This window comes from Cyanistes caeruleus, chromosome 16 (assembly GCF_971803275.1).
Source record: "Cyanistes caeruleus chromosome 16, bCyaCae1.hap1.1, whole genome shotgun sequence".
Taxonomy (NCBI): domain Eukaryota; kingdom Metazoa; phylum Chordata; class Aves; order Passeriformes; family Paridae; genus Cyanistes; species Cyanistes caeruleus.
Window position 1 is genome coordinate 2,886,938 of NC_141716.1, and position 20,778 is coordinate 2,907,715.

The window sequence follows — 20,778 nt, forward strand, 5'->3', positions numbered from 1 at the left end:
GAATTCATTTGTTTTACAAAGGGTGTCTGAGCAGCCCGGGGGGAGCCGGGAGCAGCACCTGGAGCCGGCCCGGAGGGTGCTGGGGAGGCTGGGGGGGTACCCAGAGCAAACCCCCCCTGTACAAATCCCTGCTGGCTCTGGGGGACGAGAGAGCCCCTGCAGCAAAGTCCAGGAGCTGCTGGCAGACCTGGGGGCACCCCAAAGCACACCTGGCAAAGGGTGCCAGCAGCAGTGGCAGGGCTGGGAGAGGGGGGCTCTGTGTCCTTGCCTTCATCCCACAGCCCCCAGGCCTGCTGTGCACCCAGGAGTGATGGGGTTCATGTCCAGCGAGCTCCAGGACACTGCCATGAGCACACAGAGGGGCTGCACCGTGTCTGATGAGGCTGCAGGACTGGAGACAGCACCCACAGCACTTCCAGAGCAGCTCCTCTGAAATGGCCTTTCTTCATGCTGGAGAAATGAATATTGCCTGCCCAGAGAGATTTAAATGTACATAAAATTAGAAGGATAAAGTGTTAGCTAAAATTTCATACTTCTGGAAGGCAGACAGTTCGTTAGCAGTACTTTAATGAGGCTCTAACCTCACTGTAATGCTTTTATTAATGCTCGTTGCTTACTGAGTGCCAACTGCTTGGCTCCTCTCCGACAGCCCGGCTGGTCCACAAAGAGAGGGGTTGAGAGGTCCTTTGATGCAAAACGTGAGCACATTTCCCCCACAGCCAGGACAAACGACAGTTGGTGAGATGAGACAGCCCCAAACTCAGCAGATGGTGCCCAGAGCAGGCTGGGCAGGAGGGGACACAGGAGGGAACAAGAGAAGGGAGAAGACGAGGTGCCAGCTATGCCAGTGTTCCTGTTGGCTGCAGCTGGGTCAGCAGGAGGGTCAGGAATGAGCAATGGCAGGACACCGAGGATGGATGTGCTGGAGATTTGGTGGCAAGGGCAGACTGGGGAGGTGCAGGGTCCAGGAGCTCAGCACTCAGCCTGCTCCCCCCACCCTACTGCTGCAGATATCTCGTGTGCTTTGAGGCCAAAGCTGCATCCAGATCCTGCTTTGGTCAAACATGAGTCATTAATCTAACAAACTTCCCAACATCCAGGGCACCCACACCCCAAAAGCCCCACTGTGAGCATGAAGGGAGAACCCATGCCTTTGATGTGCTCCCTGCGCTGCTGTGGAACTGATCCAACTGAAGGAAAACCAGGAGAGGATGGAGTCCCTCCTCCAGCCCCTCTGCCCTGCAGCACCCGTGTCCATGTCCCTGTTGGTTGCAGAGGAAAGGACACCACCTGCTCCTGGAGCTCACCTGCCCCGGGGTGATGCCCAGGCACCCTGAGCACACCTTTCAGACGTGGCAGTGGAAGGACAGAAGGACAAGGATCACCCCAGCAGCTGCTGGGACACTCCCCCACCCCTCCTGGGAGCCGAGGTGAGCATATGCCGTATGCTTCTCCTCCTGTTCCTGAAACACTCTGAATAGAGGGATTAAAAACCTCCCCTTGCAGCCCGACACAAGCGAGCCAAGGCTCCGGCTGATATTCCAGCACAGCGCAGAGCAGCTGAATCCCTGCTGAGCAGGGATGGAACAGCCTGTGGCAGCCCCAGCCCAGCTCTGCACACAGGGACACCCCTCCCAGGAAGGTGCCAGGTGGAATCCCACGCTGCTCCTGGAATCCCAGCACACGGCCAAGTGCCACAAGGAGCTGGCTCTGGTGTGCCACCGCTGTCCACCGACGCCTTCAGAGGCCACCGGTGAATCCTCGGCAGAGAAAAGCTCAGCATCCTGTCACAATCAACTGAAACAGACTTCCATGTCATTTTAGTAAAAAAAAAAAAAGAGGGAAGATTATCCAGAGAAAAAAGGAGGATGCCAGCAGGATGCCAGGGCACAGAGAGATGGGTGAAACGCAGGGCAGAGACAGGAATGACCAGGGAGAAAAACTCCTGTCCTCAGTGCATTGTGCCCAAACCACCAAACTGCAAAGTTTCTGAACCAGAAAATTCACCACATATTTTTTTTCTCCACATAAAACTGACAGATTCAAAGCCAAACATGGAAATAGCTCGGGGTGCTGATGTTTTTTCCTGTTAAAGTTTCTCTGAAATCTAGCCTGCTTTATGTTAAGGAAGGAAAAAAAAAAACAACAGTGAGAAAAAGAAGAAATATAATATTTTCAAGTAAAATTAGTTATATGTAGCCATCTTTTAAATGACTTCTATAGGCAATTGGGAAGTTGGTAAAATAAAAAATTTTACCCAAATATTTTTTGCCAAAATGTGGTGTGGTTGTTTATTTTTTAAAATAAGATTTTCTAAATTTATCAGAATTCAGAATAAAACAGAATCTAAAACACAGAAAATAAAATAGGGCAAAATGGGATGGCAAATGCTGTGAAATTTTCATCTGGAATTTACAGCATTGTCTAAAGCCCACTCACACCAGACAGTAAATTCTTGCTCCTAGCACAATAAAATAGTCCCATAATAAATCTTTTTAGTTTCTCCTGGCCCCATCCAAAGCTTCCCTGCACTGACAGTGAGACCTTACAGATCTCTGGGGGCCTGGGCATCACTTTGCACATGTGAGCAACTGTGCCAGCCTGAAACCTTCTGAATCCCATGGCTCCTGTGGCAAAACATGAGAAACTTGGTATTTAAAATGGATTTTATCCGTGGCATAAAGCAGAAGAGTTTTGTCCTAGTGCAAAATGGAAAAACAACGTAAAAAAATGAGCACGGCTGTAAACAAAATGCACATTGGCAGAGCTCATCACCCTGGCAAGGGAAATTGCCCTCGGGTTTAATCAAGGTAGAAGGAGGGGATTTGGAAGCACCACGTCCATGGCACACGTCCCTGCTTTGTCACATCACACTAAACACTCGATAAAAGCTCCCTTTGAAGAGGAGCCAAGCCCATCCTCACTTGACTACAGTGGTACTGCACTGGCTTCGCTGAGCTGGGCTCCCACTTGTGCAAAGAATTTGTAAGAGGCAGAAAAAAGAGTAGGAGTGAGCAGACAGTGTTGCAGCTCAAAGAAAACTACAAAAGACGGTGCAATTATTAATTACTGGGGTTTGCCTCTATTTTTTTTGTTGGCAGTGGGACAAACAGATTCCTGTATTAGTAAAATGTATCCTTCTCTATAGATTTGGATATGTGTCAATAAAGATTCAAAAATCACTTGCCATCTCCCCAAAATCATGAGATGGGTAAGAAAATAAATAGAAGGAAAAAACATAATAATAGTAATAGTAACTAATAGTAACAAAGGGTTTTCTTTTGTGTCTTTGTTTCTGAGCTGTTGCCCTGCCAAGCTAATTTCAATAGAAACTCAGTTAAAGGAATATTAAAAAAGGGAAGGTGAGACTTTCCCATCACTACACCACAAAGAGTTTAGTTTCCCAGGAAAGTAAATCTGTAACGCGATGAGATCACTTCCAGCTGACAAATCTGAAGTTTGTTTTTAGAAGGCTAAAAACAACAACAACAAAAAAGTGAGATAAAGAAAAAAAAACCCCAGCACCCAAATGCAGATCACATTGGGTATTTGGGCCCAGCAGAGTGGGTAAGGTGCCATCCTCCTGCTTCCCAGTTAGGGCAAGGGACACTGGTTTCCTTAGGGAATCCAGCTGGGCAGAGGGGTGAGTGGTGATGGATCTGCTGCCTCTGCCAGACGAGCGATTTCCCAGTGACAGCCCTGTCATTTGTCCCGTGGTGTGACCCCAGCCCAGGCAAGAGCAGGAGGGGCTGGGGGCAGATCCACTCCAGGGCTTTGCTCCTGGCAGGCACAGAGGAGCTGCTGCCCACTCTCCTGCCGCATTACCAGGGCTGATGGAGGCATCCTCCTCCTCCTGCCCATGCCAGAGCCCCACCCTGGAGCACAAACAGCCTCTGCCCACCATCCCTGCTGCCTTTCAGCCCCTGCCCAGCTCTCCAGGTGCTGTTTGCTCTCCCAGCACAGCTCTTGTTCTGAGAGAACTCACCACAAAAGCTCAGTGTCGTTGCTATTGATTCTCAGCCCAGCCTGGTTTTGTTGAGGTGACCAAATGAGTGGCAGGTGGTTGGTTCTTCTACTTATTTTCTGCTGGATGGGGACACCAAATATTTGCTTTCTGAAATATTTGCAGCAGCTCCACTACAATTGACAACATCAGCTGAAATGCTCAAAAAAAAGGGTGGGGGAGTTCTCCTGTGCTGTTACTCTCTGCTGAGCTTTGCTAAGATGACACAGAAACTCCTGGGCTTTGTTGCTTTGCCAGGGAGTTCCTCTCATGGGCAACACGTGTGATGGATCAATCTTTGGTTTCACTGGAAGATGTCCACAGGAGTGGATCTGGACTCCTGATCCATACCAGACCACACTTAGGGAGCAGCTTCCACTAACACAACTAAAAATGCAGAGAGTTAAAGCACTCACCAAACCAATCCTATGGCAGCAGAACAATTTAGGCCTTGCATTTCAGGAACACCAAAACTGCCTGGGGGCCTGTGCTAATTACAGACTACTCCTTTCATTCCAGTTTACATTGCAAGACACCAACCAGAGGAAGAGTGGCTTACCTTTGATGAGAGGAAGCTCCAGCTAGGATCAAGCGTGGATGTTGCATTCAAGGCAAATTTAGGGAAGGCTGAGCCAAGTCCTCCTCCTCTGTGTGAGCTACACAGACTGTTCAGTAGCTGTTGTCAGTGGTAGAATCATCGAGTGACCCATCTTCATCTGAGACCTCCAGAAGTGCTGAGTTCTGGATAAGTTTTCCCTCCCTCAAAACACATTCACATAATGGCCACATTTCAAAAACAGACCAGGAGTTTTGGAGACAAAATTCTCCATTGCTGAGCTGTCCAAAGGCCTTTGTGCTCCAAGGTTCTCACAATGTCTCCAGATGCAGCAGAGGCAGAGGGAGAAGGGTTTCCCCCCAAGCAGGGACTGCTGCTGCAACAGGGATTAAAAGCCACAATTCAGCATAAACTCTGCAAAAAGGAGACACCTACACAGACCACAGGATTGTTTGGGACTGAGTGCTGCATCCATAGATCTGGTGAAATGCCACTTCCTGCAAGGTGGAATACTGGGTGGCAGAGGATGGGTCCATCCATCCTGGCAAGTCTGGGATGGAGATTCTGGTTTGAGCCACGGCAGCCTCTTCCCCAGCTCTCACTGTTCTTCATATCCTCTCCTGGATGAGAGAGGCAATCATTTAGGAGTGGATTTTTAACTCAGTGCCATGGATCACTGATAGGATCAGGCCTACAGAGCATGCAGGGTATGACTCAGTGCTAAGCACCTTTTATTCTGCAATCTTCCTAGGCGGACAATATGCTTTTGGCTTCGTGCACTCTGCAATTTCTCTCTTTTCCTTTTATTTTATTTTATTTTTTTCCTCTTGTAAAGACTTTGCTATGTCAGAATCTGTCAAACAACTCCTTGTGCCATGTTTTCACAAGAATCTTACTTGCTGGCCAGTGCCAAGCTCCCTTTTAAACAATACTCGGTGAAGCATTGCACTGCCTGTGCTCTGCTCTCTCATGCCATATTTAGACAAAAGCCAGGGAATTCCCTGCCCTACATGAGGGCTTGAATGAGTGTGTTCTTCTCCCACCTCAACTAAAAAAATATGTGTTCACATCGGCCAGGCCTTTCACCCAGCTTTATTTTAATTCATTCTGCACTTGGATTTATATACCTCGAAATCTGATGGGCGGGGGGACGGAAAATTTAAAGAAAACAAAAAGAAAACAAAACGAAACAAGCAAATGCGACCACAGACATATGCTTAGTCCCGCTGGGAGCATTCCCAAAGACACCAAAACCTGTGGAACAAAACCACCCCAAACCCCACGCTGCCAAAAGTGAGAGAACCACGCACACCCCACCGCACAGCTGGCAGCAGCTGGATCGTGGCCATTCAGCGCATTGGCCCGGGGGGCAAACAAACAGCTGAGAGAGCTGCAGCCTGCCGAGGGGGTTCTGGCAGCACAGCTGGTGTGCAGCTGAGCAGAGAAGGAAGGATGAGGAGCCCGGAGCCTCCCCGCACATCCCCGCACGTTCAGTCAGTCTGGAGCTCTATTGAAACTCCGCATTCCAGAGCACTGTGCTAATCGCTCCCCGCCAGCCCTCCAGCATCACTCTGCTCACTGATGTTTAAATTCTTTGCCGTACTTTTGTCCGCAGCGTTTGGGCCCCCCAGATTTTTTTTGACACGCGGTCCTTCCGCTCGCTGCCAAATCTGCTGGCAGAGGATGTCAGCCCCACAGCATCAAAACAGATGCTGTCCGTGGACTAAGTCTGCTGGAAAAGCTTCAGATAAAGGCCTGTCTGCCCTCCTCCTCTGCCCCATGAACACTGCAAAATATTCATTACATTTGCTCCAAGAATCTGCTTAGGAGAAAATTTGAATCCTGAAATTGAGAGTCAGAGCATTGTCAAGTACAGTGTACATGGCCTGAAACATGGAAAGAAATACTCTGAAAAAAAAGGCAGAATTTGCACTGGATTATTGCTTTCATGTACATGTAAAAAATCCATTACAGCTATCTCAAATATAGCAGTACTGCTGGTAGTGATGATGAGGATCTTACTGCACACAGGATGCAGACAGGAACCTTTTAACTGCTGTCACTTAATTCTGCTCAGTGTGGCTTGAGCTGACATCTTAACTGAGACATCACTCAAGCCTTGAGTAGCCTGCTGCTCCTGGTGTTATTGCTGCTGCCAGAAGCATTCTGGGGACAGGGAGAGAGGAAAGAAATGATATGGACAGAGCTGTGGAGTTATGAAATGCACCCTTAGGATCGTATGTTCAAAAGCACTCAGTTCCCGTTTAGGAACCTAAATGGAGTTGGCAGGATTTCAGAAGTGCTCAGCATCTATCAGCTCCTACTGAGAACATGCTGAGCTCTTCTTAAAATTGTCAGAGAAAAACAATTTGAAGATAAGAGCCAGCCTGTGTCTTACAATTAACATCATTGTATGGGTCTTCAGAGCAGGCTGGCAAGAGCAAGAATGGCTGCTTTGACAGAAGATGTTGTACATGAATCCACATCTCCAAGCACAGGGCCAGGTCTATAAGCAGTCACCCCGCTGGCTGCCTCCTGAAAGAGCTCTGCACCCCAAGGAGAACGTCCTACTTTGTGTCAGTGATGCCTTATAGCTTTGAGTAAGTGGGAGTTTGCACCTGACCTGACATCAGTGGAGGTGAGAAGGACCAAAATGAACGTTTGAAAACTCAGAATATAACCCACAGGGCTGCAGGCAGGGCAACTGTGAAAACATCTGGAGAAATGCACTAATTTGGGCCTAACTTCTATGGTTTTGACATAAAATTAGTAGCAAAACTAAGTGCCAGTTGGTACCTTCTGTCTTTGAAGCCCAAAGTGCTCTTTGTTCTATGTGGAAGATGTTTTTTCTCAGTGGTGACAAGCAGCTAACGCCATGGGAACCTTCAGCAGACAGAAAGATTTGTCAAATCTCTCCAAACTCTTCCAGAGGCATCAATCCAACAAAGAACTTGATCAGCAGCAGTCCCACTTGCCCTCCTGGAACCACTGATGTATTTAAAAGGAAGGCTGTGAAACCAAATCCTCCCACTGCTCACAGCTCCTCCAGCCTTGAACCAGCTGAACCTTGGTACCACAGCAAAAAAACCCAAATCAAGCACAGCAGCTTTGCCAGGCTTCAGCTCACCCTGGGATGTATTATAATTATTGAAGGGGACTAAGAATGAATTCTTCTCATCAAGATCCTCTTTTTCACAGTGTCCTTCATCTTACACTGAGATTCCAGCAGTTATCTTCCAGGTAGGAGCAGCCTGCTTGTCCTTACTTTCCAGGTATCTCAGGGGTTACAATCTCTGTCTGCTCCCTGGTTTGCTATGTTGCTTGGTCTAATTCCACAGAAAAACTCCAGAGATTCTTCTGGGGGCAGCAGGAGCTGAAGGATCTCCTGAACCTTGCTACCAAGAGGTCACTTGAGTCACCTTGGTGTGGGAGGTGGAGCTATAATTTAATGTACTGCCCTATATGAGGGTGCAACACCTCAATCAGAGCTGCCAGAGGACATTACCACTCATGCTATTAGGACATCACAACTATTTTTTTTTTCTCTTTTAGCTCAGGAGAAGCTTCATGTTTTCTCAGTAACAGATCGAAATCCCACTTGTTGAAGGTGGAGGTAAAAATATTGATTCCAGAGGAGCTCCTGCTCCTAAGTTCAGCTCAAGGACCCAGGAGAAAGATTAAACATCATGCAATCAAGCACTGCCAGACTTTACAAGCTCTGGCCATATTGATTTATCTCCTGACATCTTGACATGAAAGCAGAACAGCAGAAGAAAGTATAGCACTATTTTCCATTCTGACTAAAACAAGTAGTCCCAAATATGCATGAATTTAATTTGTCACTCCTCAAATATAATGACTCATTATGATTCATTACTCCCAAGTATTCTAGCTCATTTTCTACAGCTAATTAACCTTGTAAGCAACAATTCACCCAACAGAGGATCACTCTATTGCCATGGGGAAGGCTGCACTGCCTTCTCCTGTAGGAGAACAGAAGTGCTTGTCATGGTCTGGCCAAGGGGCACTGCTGCCCTTTCTCTCCTGAATTTGCTGAACGGGGACAGCCTGTGAAAACTCATTTAGGAGAAAATGGAGAATTCTCCAATACAGTGAGCAACATATGCTCAATCCAAACAGTCTCCTTGGGAGCAGGGAAGGGCTGGTTGGCCATTGCTGCAGGCACTGAAGGGTAACAAATACTTGTCCTTTGCACAGCTGAGCTGAGCTCAACTAGGCAGGAGAGAGGAGGGTGACAAGGAAGGTAAAGATACTAATGCTCATGCTGGAGCAGTGAGAGGAATGGTGATGGGATGATGCCCTGTCCTAGGGAAGGGAGCCAGGGGCTCACACAATTTGGTGGAGTTTGGACAAGACCTTTCAGTCTTTCTCCTGGTCCCTTTTATACCCTGCTCAGCTTTAAACATCCTCTCAAATTCTCATATATATTTAGACCAAAGAAAAACACCATTAAAATGCCAAGGAAGCTTTCAAGACAATTGTTATATTAAACTAACTTCAATCCTAAACTCTGCTCCTGTGAAATTACTCACTGGACAGCTCACTTTAATCCTGAATTACTAATTAAGTGCTGCTGTCACTGTCAGATGATTGCTGTTTTCACAGGTCAACCACAGCAGGAAAGGGAATTTTAACAAAACACTGCCTGACCCCAAGGATTTACAGGCAGCAACTTTTGCATTAGGCACCACAGTATAAAGCCACAAAATCTTCACTGCAAAAGTCTTCTCCATAAAGCAGCACCACCAAGAGCTGAGCACTGCTGCTGGTTTTGGAGCACCAGATGCATTTCCCTGGCGTGCCCCCGCTGCTCCCGCCGAGGCTTCACCGGAGACGGGCGGACAGCGGCGGCCCGAGCGTCACCCCTGAAACCCAAGAGCTGTGTCCATTTTTAGAACCAGCCTGCCTGAAGATCTGCTGCATTATCTGGGCAACACGTAAGGGAACAAGATGAACTGCAGCTCCCCCAGCCACTTATTTACCTTCTGTTTAAACAGAGCCTCTGCAGCTCCCCGCCCGTGCACCCACTTGCTCAGCACCTCGCTCAGGGCTGCTGCTCTATTTTTAAAGGCATGCTGCTGGCTTTCATCTGAAGCTGCCTGTTTGTTTTTTTTTGCTTTTTTTTTAGCTCCCATACTCTTTAAACTAATTTAAAACTTGCTGGCAGATAAAGGCTGTGAGGGGAGATACAGCTAATGCACCATGGTTGGCATTGCAAGTTGAGATTATGGCAAGAGGAACAACCCAAACAGCATAAAAATGAACATCTAAACTCAATGATTAGGGGCAGACAGCAGGAGTCCTTGATCAGGGGACCATCTCCATGTTTTTGGAGTGGGATTATTCGAACCAAGGCTTTAGGATTTGTTCTGGCAGCAAACACACTGGGGTGCTCCCTGTGGGAGGGACAGCGAGTGGAGCTGCGAGGGGCCCTGTGAGGGAATAATGTGGTCCCTGAAACTGAGTTTGAAGTAGTCTGGGGCTTGCCAGGGAGTTAAAGGCTCTGCCTGTTCCAGTTCTGAGCCCACACGAGCAGCATTGCCTTCAGTGGCCTTGCACAATCACACAGGTGGAGGAAGTACTGCTAAGAGTCCCCAGCACTGCTGGAAGGTGGAAGGGTGCCAGAAACACGTGGCATGAAAATCCAGTGTCCCTAGCCATGCCTGTGACCCCAAACCAGGATGCACATGAAAATCCAGTGTCCCTAGCCATGCCTGTGACCCCAAACCAGGATGCACATGAAAATCCAGCGTCCCTAGCCATGCCTGTGACCCCAAACCAGGATGCACATGAAAATCCAGCGTCCCTAGCCATGCCTGTGACCCCAAACCAGGATGCACATGAAAATCCAGTGTCCCTAGCCATGCCTGTGACCCCAAACCAGGATGCACATGAAAATCCAGTGTCCCTACCCATGCCTGTGACCCCAAACCAGGATGCACATGAAAATCCAGTGTCCCTACTCATGCCTGTGACCCCAAACCAGGATGCACATGAAAATCCAGTGTCCCTAGCCATGCCTGTGACCCCAAACCAGGATGCACTAAACACCTTGGCACAGGGAGGCTGTTCAAGCTTGACCCAAAACCCTCAGCAGCTCTCAGCAGAAATTAGAATAAAAGTGTTGAGGCCATGAACACTGACAGGTTGTAAATAGGGAAGATGGTTGACTACACTGATACATCAAAATGAGAAACCATTCCCAAAACTTCACATTTTGAGAGTCTGGAGGTTTCCTAGCCCACTCCTTTGGTCTAGAATTTTCTCAGCTAATGCTCAGGTGCCAGGCTCTGTCAGCACTGCAGAGCTGCCCTGAGCACCCTGCTGATGTTCCTGGTGTTCCAGACACACACCTGGCTCTGCCACCCTGGGCAGGCTGAGCTGGGCTCCATTTCACATTCAGGACATCTCTGGGAACTGGTTGAAACGAGGACTCGCTAACGCTCCCATCAGATGCTGATGGGCCTTTTTGTGCCAGGAAAACGGATGTGTGCAACAACAGCAAAAGTGCCTGGAAGCGTCCCAAAGCCTGAGTGAAATGGGGGAATGTTGAGTGGCATCAGACAAAAGGAGCAGTGATTTAATCTCCACAGATGGGGAGGAGGGAGCGGTGTCAGGAAAAGCAGGAGGATGAGATTAGCTAGGCAATAAAATGAAAATGAGCAAGAGGTGGAGAGAACTGTGCTGAGATAAGAGGAGGTGGATTACAGGGCTGGCAGATGGAAGGGGAGCAGGCAGCCAAACAGTGAACAAAAAACAGGTAATAAATCTGGAAAAATTGTCATCAACAATGTTAAATACCATTTTCAGCCCATTTTCTCCAAGGAAATAAGGGATTATAGCAGAGGGATGTGCTGTGCTGTCCCCCCAGGGTGCAGTGATGCTGCCTCCAGCCCCAGCCACACTGCAAGGTGCGTTTGCTTGGACTCTACACTCCTGCAAGACAGCCAGAATCCTTCCTGACACATGGATAAAGCAGCCCTTTACACAAAAGGTGAAAGGAATTGCTTCTTTCTGGAGGGCCTGACCATCCATTTGACTCAGCCTAATTCAGGAAAGCGACACCTCGTCTCCTTTGCTGCTGAAAGGAGCATTTCCTCCAGCCTTGCTGGAGCACATTAGGCGGGTATCTCAGTTCCGGGTGATAAGGCAGCTTTTATCAAGAGGCTTTCATTAATGCAGTTTAACTGGAAATAGACAACTGATAACAAGCAGACATTTGACCACAATTTAAGTCATTAAGCCCTTGACCACCATGTTTTTGGAGGGTAATCTCTAGAATATCTTAATCTGTGTCATTTTAGCAAAACCACTGCTGCAGCTTTCCAAATCTGTGAATCTCCCATCCCTCCATTACCCAAGGCAGGTCAGTGCCTGCTGACAGCACATCTGTCTCAAGAGGTCACTTAAAATCATTTATTTGTCCTTGCACTTTAAATCTGGGAGAGGAAATTAATGGACAAGGAGAAGTACTTACCTTGTGAGCCTGAGAGCTCTTCAGGGCTGCTTTTTGCTCTGCACCAATGCAGGCCCAACAGGGTTTGTGCAAAAGAACAGCAGTGCTGGCTCATATGTCATTGCAAACATCTGTGTGGAATAATAAATACCTGCTCTGAGCTGAAAATTTCCCACCCAAATGTGGGGCAAGGTCAGGTTAACCCTGTCCCTGCTAAACTGGGTTACATGCCTGCCCCTTCTTTATTCCCAAATGGAATTACCCTCTGCCCCTTTAGCTCATTTAATGTCTCTCCAACCCCAGCACAACCAGGAGAGGAGACAAGCAGATCACAGGGCACTGTCTGGGGAGTGGGATGAGGTCAAGGGGAAGGTAGAGAGAGCCTAGGTCAGTTCTTCATCCTAGAGCCTTCTGGAAAATCCCATTCCTCCCTAGCAGGGATAAGAAACATTTCTACCATGCTGAAATGAGTGCATTTAAGAGTATCTTTTTTTTTACCTAAGAAAGCACTGTGGCTAGGCAGTTCTTGGATAGACTGTGGGAGTTAAGTGCAGGAAATTCAATACTCTCTGTTATACACCAGAGGTCAGGCTAAGGGTCCCTTCAGATCTAAACCATAAATTTTGCAAACCATTACCAAAAAAGCCCCTCAAAAACCCCCTCCAGTCTCCCACTCAGCTTCTAGAAAGCTCTTCAACAACAAGATCTGACTGCCAAATGTTAACAAGGAGGCCAAAACCATCAGGATCCATGTCTGACTCCAGTTTTTATGGCAGCCCCAGACAAACAGCATTCCCTGAAGAAGCCCAGAGCTGTAGCCTGAGGGCCTGGAGGTCCTGGCTCCACAGGCACTTGCTCCTCATCTGACCCCAGGAGCTGCTGTATTTCACAGGCTGTTCCAGGCTGGGATGTGGGATAGCTCATCCTGCTGGAAACCATAACTAAAAACATTTGAACACAAATGTTCTCTGCTGTGCCCAGAGGGGAGGGGCAGCCCCCATCCAGCAGAGAGAAAGGGGCTTCGACAAATGGTTGGGCTGAAGGGCACCCAGGAGGGCAGCACAGAAAGGGGGCTCTGGAGGGAGGTTTTACAGGAGAGCATCAGCACCAGGCAAAGAAAATGCCCAGCACTGACTTGCCCAGCTGGGATGTGCCCAAATCCAAAACCCAGCCCAGGAGGCTGCAAGTGCTGCGGCTGAAATCAGTTGTGTCAGGTCCTGGCAGCAGGTGTTAGGAGGAGCTGATTTCCACCCCAGGATTAGCAGCAGGATGTACAGCACATACTCTCTGCAGAATGTGATCATATCAAAGCTCCATCTGTACTCAGGCTAGAGCTCAGAGTTATTAATGACTACTGGGGGTGAACTAACATTTTTATCTTAATACCAGTTAAATAAGCTTCCCACACCTTGAAAACTAATCATTCCTTTCTCTTTAAAGATATGTCCATACATACCTTTTTCTTTCATTACAGATAATCTGCACATATCCAGGGAGAGGGACAGCTGCACAGATTTTAAAACCCAGAAAATTTAAAATGCTGTGTTTATCTTTTTTTTTTTTTTTTTAGAGGAGCTCAGCTGTTCTCAGCTTGGATGCAAAGACACATACTTCCACTCTAGGTATTTTTGGTCAGGAGGAAAAGATAAATAGATAGTGTATTTCAAACGTCACGCCTTCAGCTGGCTTTATCTAACTTTGGTCAAGAATTTAAAGCTTTGCACTGAACACCAGCACATTTCAAGCTTGAGCTGTAATTCTCTTCTCCTGACAAGAATTTGCTGCTAACAGAGCCTATCTGTGACATGGGAACCAACAGGCTGAAGCTGAAACCAAGGCTGTCAAACCCACTTCACTTATTAGTTATGAAACGGGAAAAACCAGCGAGCAGTGGTGTCACATGGAAACATGAGCGCAGCGGTGACACCGCCTTTCAAACGGTGTCAGCACTAAAACCCGGCTATAGATTATTTGGAAAGTAATAAACACCCATCTCCTGATTCTATTCTGGGCTGGTCCTGTGACAAAAAGGGGGAAAAAAAAAAACCCCTAAACCATCAAAACAAAACCAGAAGCTGACAGCCCCGAGCAGTTGGCACCAAGTGTGAGGGCAGTGCCCGGCTGTGAGCGGGGACCCCTGGGCTGGGGACAGGGTGATTTACACGGGGACAGCTGCTGCAGTCACCCCAGCTGCAGGGAGAGGGGCTGCTCCCAGCCCCACAGCTTCGAGCTGCCTTCTCCCTTCCTTATTTTGATTTCAGTTTTAAGGCCGGTGCCAGGCTGCCCCGCTGGTTTGCCCTCACAGCTCAGAGATGGTTTCACAAAGAGCTGAGCTGCTGTTGTCCCACCAGCCATCCCAGGAGGGCATCCATCCCCAGGATAACTCCCCTGAGCCTCCCACTCCTGAGGTCAGTTCAGATGCTCGGAATGACTTTTCCTAATCTTCAGCACGTCAAACCTTATTAGTTGATTTTATTAAATCTCTCTCCAAACATCTCTGAAGTAACACTTGGTGTTGCTGTATCCCAAAATAGCCACTCAGTCTGAGCTTTTGGCAGCCAGCACAGAGGCAGGATGAGACCCTGGAGAGTCGGATTAAGAAGGAAACTTGCACCCAACCTACTTGTGCTCTTGACTTGGGTGGCCTCTTCCCAGCCCCACACGACCCCCAAACCCCTTTTACCTTAGGAACTCTGCAAGCATCGCTGCTTCTCCAGCTGCCTTGAGCTCCAAACTGGGCCCAGGACAAATCCTGCTTGCAAACAGCTCCAGGTGTAGATCTGCACTGATGGTGCAGCTGCAGGAACCTTCCACCAGCATCCAGATCATTACTCTTGCTGTTACAACAGGCTTTTATTTCTGCTGTCTGAGAGGTGAGATATCCATGAGACACAGCTACAAAGCCCCTGCCACTGTTAATTATTAAAAGCATTTATCACTGAATCTCTAGCGATGGGCAGGTGGCAAATCTTGGGTGAGCCATAAAATTTCCATGAGAGGACTTTAAAGGGGAAAGAGTTGGAGGAAATCATAGTACATTTAAAGTGTAGCATGAAATCATATCAGTGACTGTTTTGACACAGCTTTAACCTCTGACTACAGGGGTTTACAATTTAAAAGACATCTGGTAACGGACGATTCTGCAAGGTAGACAATTTAAAAGACATCTGGTAACTGATGATTTTTCAAAGCCAGAAGTCCATTACATGCATTCAAATGAGCTTGAAAAAAAGCACAGGCACATCTGGTGTCATGAACAAGAGCTCGGAAAAGTCCCCATCCTCTGTTGCAGTGTTGCTGGTTTTGCCAGCAGTGAGAAGCAGCACAGACCTGACCCCAGAGGCTGGAGGGACAGGATGGGCAGGTGCCCTCCTGGGCTGAGCAGTCTGAGCTGGACTATTGATCCAGCAGGTCTATGGCTTGGTCCTCAACACATCCTTCTACTTAGAGCCAGGTCTGCAGTCTTGGCCACTTTTCCTCATCCTGAATATCACCTTTCTCCTCCTACCCGTGGAATTATTTACATCTTTCCCATAGAAGAAAAATGGTCAGATTCAGCCTGAGTCAAAAGATCCTCGTTTGGCCCTGGATGTGTTGAAAGCGTGGGTCACACCAGAGCTGGAGCACAGAAAACCTGGCTGTGTAAGCACCAGGGAATTCTGCCAAAAAGACCAGGGATTTTGTCTGTAGTCAGCCCTTGGAGAATGCTTTCTTTGACCAAAAAAAATAAAAGCTATATAGAAAAACTCCATCTCTTGCAAGCTTATGAAAGCATGGCCATGTGCCATGGAGGCTAATGGGCTCCCCAGCTATGTCCCCCATCATAATTCAAATGGCAGGAGCAGACTCTAAGAAGTTTCCTCACTCTTCTCTCCCTCTTTTTTTCTTTTTTTTCTACTTTTTTTCCTTTTATTTGTGTTTTTTTGAGTTTTCCAAACAGCTGCTGAGGTTTGCTGAGCAGCCCCCCATAGAACCAGAAGGAAGGTTTTCCACAGAGAAGTTTTCCATGTTCTCCCCTACACAGAAGAAAACACTGAGAGGGAAAAATTCTGCCTTTGGAAAGGGAAAAAGTTCCGTTCCAGTCTCAACTGAGAAAGGTGTGAGCTCCATCTTCCTCCCCAAAGGGGATAAACTGAAGATGCCACTTCCCTCAACCCTGACCAGAGGTTTTTCACATCCCACCATGCCCATGCTGGCAGAGATGTCCCAGGACAAGCCTGGACCATTCCAGAGAGCTGCTCTGAGCACTCAGGACTACAAAAGTAACCTGTGTCTTTCCTCCTTCACAGGGACAAACCTTTCAGGCTGAAAATCCCTTTCCCTCTCACAGTCCATTCCACCACCTGACCAAAACATCAAGGCACTGTGAGCTGTGTCCTGAGCTGGCTTTGCCAGGAGAAGGACCCAAAGTCCTGTTCACCAGGGTCTATTTTCCTTCTGCTGCATTTAATGGGAATTCTCTGTCTCAAGCAATGGGAGGCCCTGCCCTGAGTTTCTCATCTGTCACTGTTCTCCAGGGTTCATCCTATCTGGGGATTTTCCTGATTTAGCCAGGCTGGCCTAATTCCAAGTGGGAACAAGCTTCCTGCACTTCCACTGCCCCTCTTATCACACCCTGCCTCAAACAAGTTTGACCTTTTGATTGATTTGAACTTTGGGCAGCATTAAAACACTTGTTCTGGCAGATGAGGTCAGTCCCTCAGCTTTCTGCTGTGTGTAATGGGACAGTGAATGCTACACTGGTTTTAAATCCTGGCATGTTCCCAGCTGTGAGGACAGGGAAAGAAACAAAGCTCACCAGAGGTTGTCCTCTGACATCAGGCTGGGCCAGGATTGTGAGCACAGTTTCAACTTCCAGCTCCTGCCTCACGGTTACTTCTGCTTGCACACTTTGCAAAGAAAAGGAAACCTTTGAAATAGTATAGAAAAAGGTCCCATCTCTATTTTCCTCTCCTCTCCATCATCCCCTCCTCACTTCCTGAAGCTATCCATGCAAAATCCCTGAAAATGCCTCCTGCAAGGGATTGTTGTGTCACTGCTGAGCTTGGGCAGAGGTTTTTAATAACCAACAATGACAAACAAAACCTCGGGAGTAAAACGTTTCCATGGCATTTAAAATTGACTTGGAAGGGAAGATATTTTGTCCAAACACATAAATATTCCTCAAGCTGTCACAGGCCAGAATTCGTAACATCATGCTGTATGTCAGATTGGAAAGGGAAAAAAACCCAACTGGAAATGGATTACAAAGAGCAAGTTGAAAGAAATGCAAAAACCAACCACACGGGGAAAACCACACTGGAGCAAGCCCAAATCTTTTCATCACTGTAGAAGCATTTTATGTTAACGTGAAGAGGAGTTTATTCTTTTATTAATGCAGGATTTTTTTTCTCTGCCATCTCTGCAGGACTTAACACAGACAAATAAAAGCCCTGCCAGTGACTTCATTGCTCTCAGTTTTATATAAAGGGGTTGGACACACACTAATGGGCACTTCTTTGTGGCAAACAGGACTTAATAATGGGCATTTTTTTCCCTGCTTGCAGAAGAAAGCTGGTGAATTTAACAGATTTTATAATGCTTGCTTATTTACAGTTATGGCGGTAAAAATTACAAGAGGAAATCTTAGTTGTAAGAGGAAAATTTATAGAAAAACCTAAGCATTGAGAAAGTTTTTCTCCAGAGGCCTCCCCTGTGTTGGTCACTGCAGTGAGAGGCCATCTCTCAGATTATCAGGACACACCCAGAGGGAAAGACCTGTATATGATCACTTCTAAGGATGGTGTGGCCACCACTTAAGTAGATGAGTTGATGCCTGTCCTTAGTCTGTAGATTAATTTTTAGGTGCAATAAATTCCACTCAAAGTGCAGGGAAATCTGGAATATACTCATCATAGCATTCCACTTCAGAAGTACAACCCCAGGGCTAATTTCCTGATTACAAATTTCCCATATTGCCCCAAAACTGCATCTGCATATTCCTTCACTTCCTGCCAGCTCAGGAGAAGAGTCTGGTGTTACTTACCCAAATTTAATTTCTCCAGGGGAACATGGGTGAAGCTCAGGTCTGAGGGGTCTGATGGTCAGGGGTCAGAGCAGTGTGCTCTCTGCTCAGGGTATCCCAAAGCACTTCCAGGAAGGACACAGCCCTGCCACACTGCCTGCATGGGGACACAAAGGGATGGAGGGAGGCTGGAGAGCAAGAACATCACTTTTCAGAGCTCATCATTCAACACTCACACACAGAAAATCCCCTGGAGCCCTGCAAGGGCCTGAACATCTGCCAGCAGGGAGAGGAGAAAACAAACAATACTTTTTAAATTTAATTTAAAAAAAAAAAGCACACAAATATGAGTGGCCATAAATTATCCATAGCAACATTCTGTCCTTCCCAACCCACTCAAGTCTGAAAAGTTAAATAAAGCAAGTTATCTTGTAAAATATTAATTAAAGTAAGCTTTATATTGGGGCCCATGAATCACTTTGTGTTCAATATTTGCAGTGTCACCATGGTGAGGAGCTGCACCTAACAACAGTGCTTTAGTTATAAAGAACAGTGAGCTCAGCCATTGCTACTGGATCCCCAAACCACAAACCTGTCATCTGGACTAGGGCAGCTCAGAGAACATAAAATCAGACTTCAAAATCAGCATCACTGAAGTTAATCCATGGCTCATGCCCACTGTAAAAGTTAAGGTTGTAAACACTGGAATATCTACAACAGGAAAGTATTGACTGCTAAACACACATGGACTGAGATAAAATCAAAGAGAGATGGGGCCTTTCACTGAAACCTGAGCCAATGAATTAGTGGGATAGAATATGAAGTGTGATCATTAAATCTTGTGTTTTAATTATCAAAAGAACAAGAAAAGAAAGTCATTTGAAAGCTCACTACTGTGCCCTCTCCAGAGATTTTATCCAGCCCAGTTTCACGGCTGCAGGTCACTGGGGAAAGTCTCACACGTTATATTTCTTGGTTGGGGCTCTGCAGAATGTGATCCTACATCCCCACAGATCCAGTGTCTGCTTACAAATATTCAGTGTCCCATGAAAAGCTGTGCCTCGTGCCTAACAAAAACGTAACAATAGTTGTAATTTTAGTAAATTTAGATCCAATTTTAGTAAATTTAGATCCACCACCAAGGTAGGTGTAGCTTTCCAAATGTGAGTCAGCATGGGGAGAGGACCCATTCCCACACAGCCTCTGCCACCTGTAGCCAAAGCATTTTGTACAAAGTGCCTCATGTGTCACTCAGACACTGAGTATTTCTACATTAAATCAGACACAAAATGAACAATTTAGAATTGTTGAGGGCAACATCTGGCTCAGACACTGCCAAGGCTGTTGTTTTATTGGGTTGGCTCCCCAGGGCTGCCCTTGGGGGATGTTTTTGGTCCCTTCCCATGCTCTGTGAGGAGACCGAGCCATTCCCTGGCACTCTGCATCTGCCCAGACGAACCACACTGCAAAGAAAACCTCATCCCTCCTCCTCCCCTGCTCCCAGCCCGCTGATTATCTCAGATCATCAGTGTTTTGGATGACTGAATAAACAGGATTATGCTGTCCCAGTGCCTGTAAAGTCACAACTGTATGGCGATCCTATTAGTGGATGGCAGTGGTGTGGGTATAGCCAAGCAGGATTAGCTTTTGCTTGCTCTGTGGAGCTGAAAACAGCACCGGGAAATTTTTAATCTCCATGAAGGGGACACTAGAGCTCACAGAAAGAAAATCAAATTCATCTTTATTATCCTTCTCAATCAGCTGCCTCGTTAAAAAAAAAAAAAAAAAAAATTAAAAAAAAATTAAAAAAATAAAAATTCCCGATTGACAAAGTCATAACCTCCTCTCACTGACATGGCAGAGGATTTGGGATGCCAATGAAAAACATCTTACATGCACGGCCTTTTTTCATCCCAACTGATCCCAGGATGCTTTACAAGTGCTGCATGCAAATGGCACGTGGGATTAGCAGCACTTTGCAGTGGTCTGCCTCTATTCCCACTGAGGTTAGAGGGAAGAGAAGTGGGACTTGCTGCTGAGTAAAATGTGAACCAGGCTGGAAAACAGCCAGGACACTGAGATCAAGACTTGCATTCATTTGGAAGCTGCTGGCACAATGGGCCTATTGATCAGGACTTTGGGTTTAGGTCTTGTCCAAAACAATGTAGCAACCTACAGAGGGGCATGAAACGATGCTATTTTAAACCTGTTGGTAATTCATTATTATTTGTTTTTCAAGCGCTCAAAGATAAAAATATTGAAAGAGCAAGCAACAGGGGAAATACCCATATCTAAATTAAAATCTTCTTACATAAACTATCCAGATTTTAACACATGCAAGCAAGCAAAGCCAGCCAGCTCCCAACCCTCTCATATACATGCACACAGAAAAATAAATTCCTTCAAAAGAAACTTTGAAGAGCATAATTAAGCATGAAAGGTACCATATATTAAATTATACCTCTAGTAAAAAAGAGTCATTAGCCCAACAAATGGGCTGTTAATGATTTCAGGTTTGCCTAAGGCCACGAGCTAATAAACTGGTGATTAACCAGCATTTCTGGGCTGCTGCTGCTGAAAGCTGCAGCCTGGTGTCACAGCACTCAGCCAGGGCTTGGGAACGGCAGAAAAACCAAAACCAAAGGAAAAACCACACTGGATCTGGGCCACAGAACCTGCCAAAGCTTCAGGGCCTGCTCTGAGGCACCACGAGCTCCATCTCCCATCCAGATTCCTCA

General features: G+C 46.9%; 1 long non-coding RNA gene across 3 annotated transcripts in view; it reads right to left on the reverse strand.

The window, feature by feature from the left end:
- Positions 1 to 553: 553 nt before the first annotated feature.
- Positions 554 to 20,778, reverse strand: part of LOC147650123 (uncharacterized) — a 34,493-nt gene continuing 14,268 nt past the window's right edge. Inside the window, exons 5-9 of one of the 3 annotated variants that reach the window (XR_015276888.1) lie at positions 18,062 to 18,197; positions 16,835 to 16,925; positions 14,720 to 14,902; positions 12,058 to 12,167; positions 554 to 4,935 (exon numbers count right to left, since the gene is read on the reverse strand). This is a non-coding gene — a long non-coding RNA (uncharacterized LOC147650123). Of the gene's footprint in view, positions 5,180 to 12,057; positions 12,168 to 14,719; positions 14,903 to 16,834; positions 16,926 to 18,061; positions 18,198 to 20,778 lie in introns of those variants that run through there. The other 2 variants (XR_015276889.1, XR_015276890.1) reach the window with 2 other exon arrangements.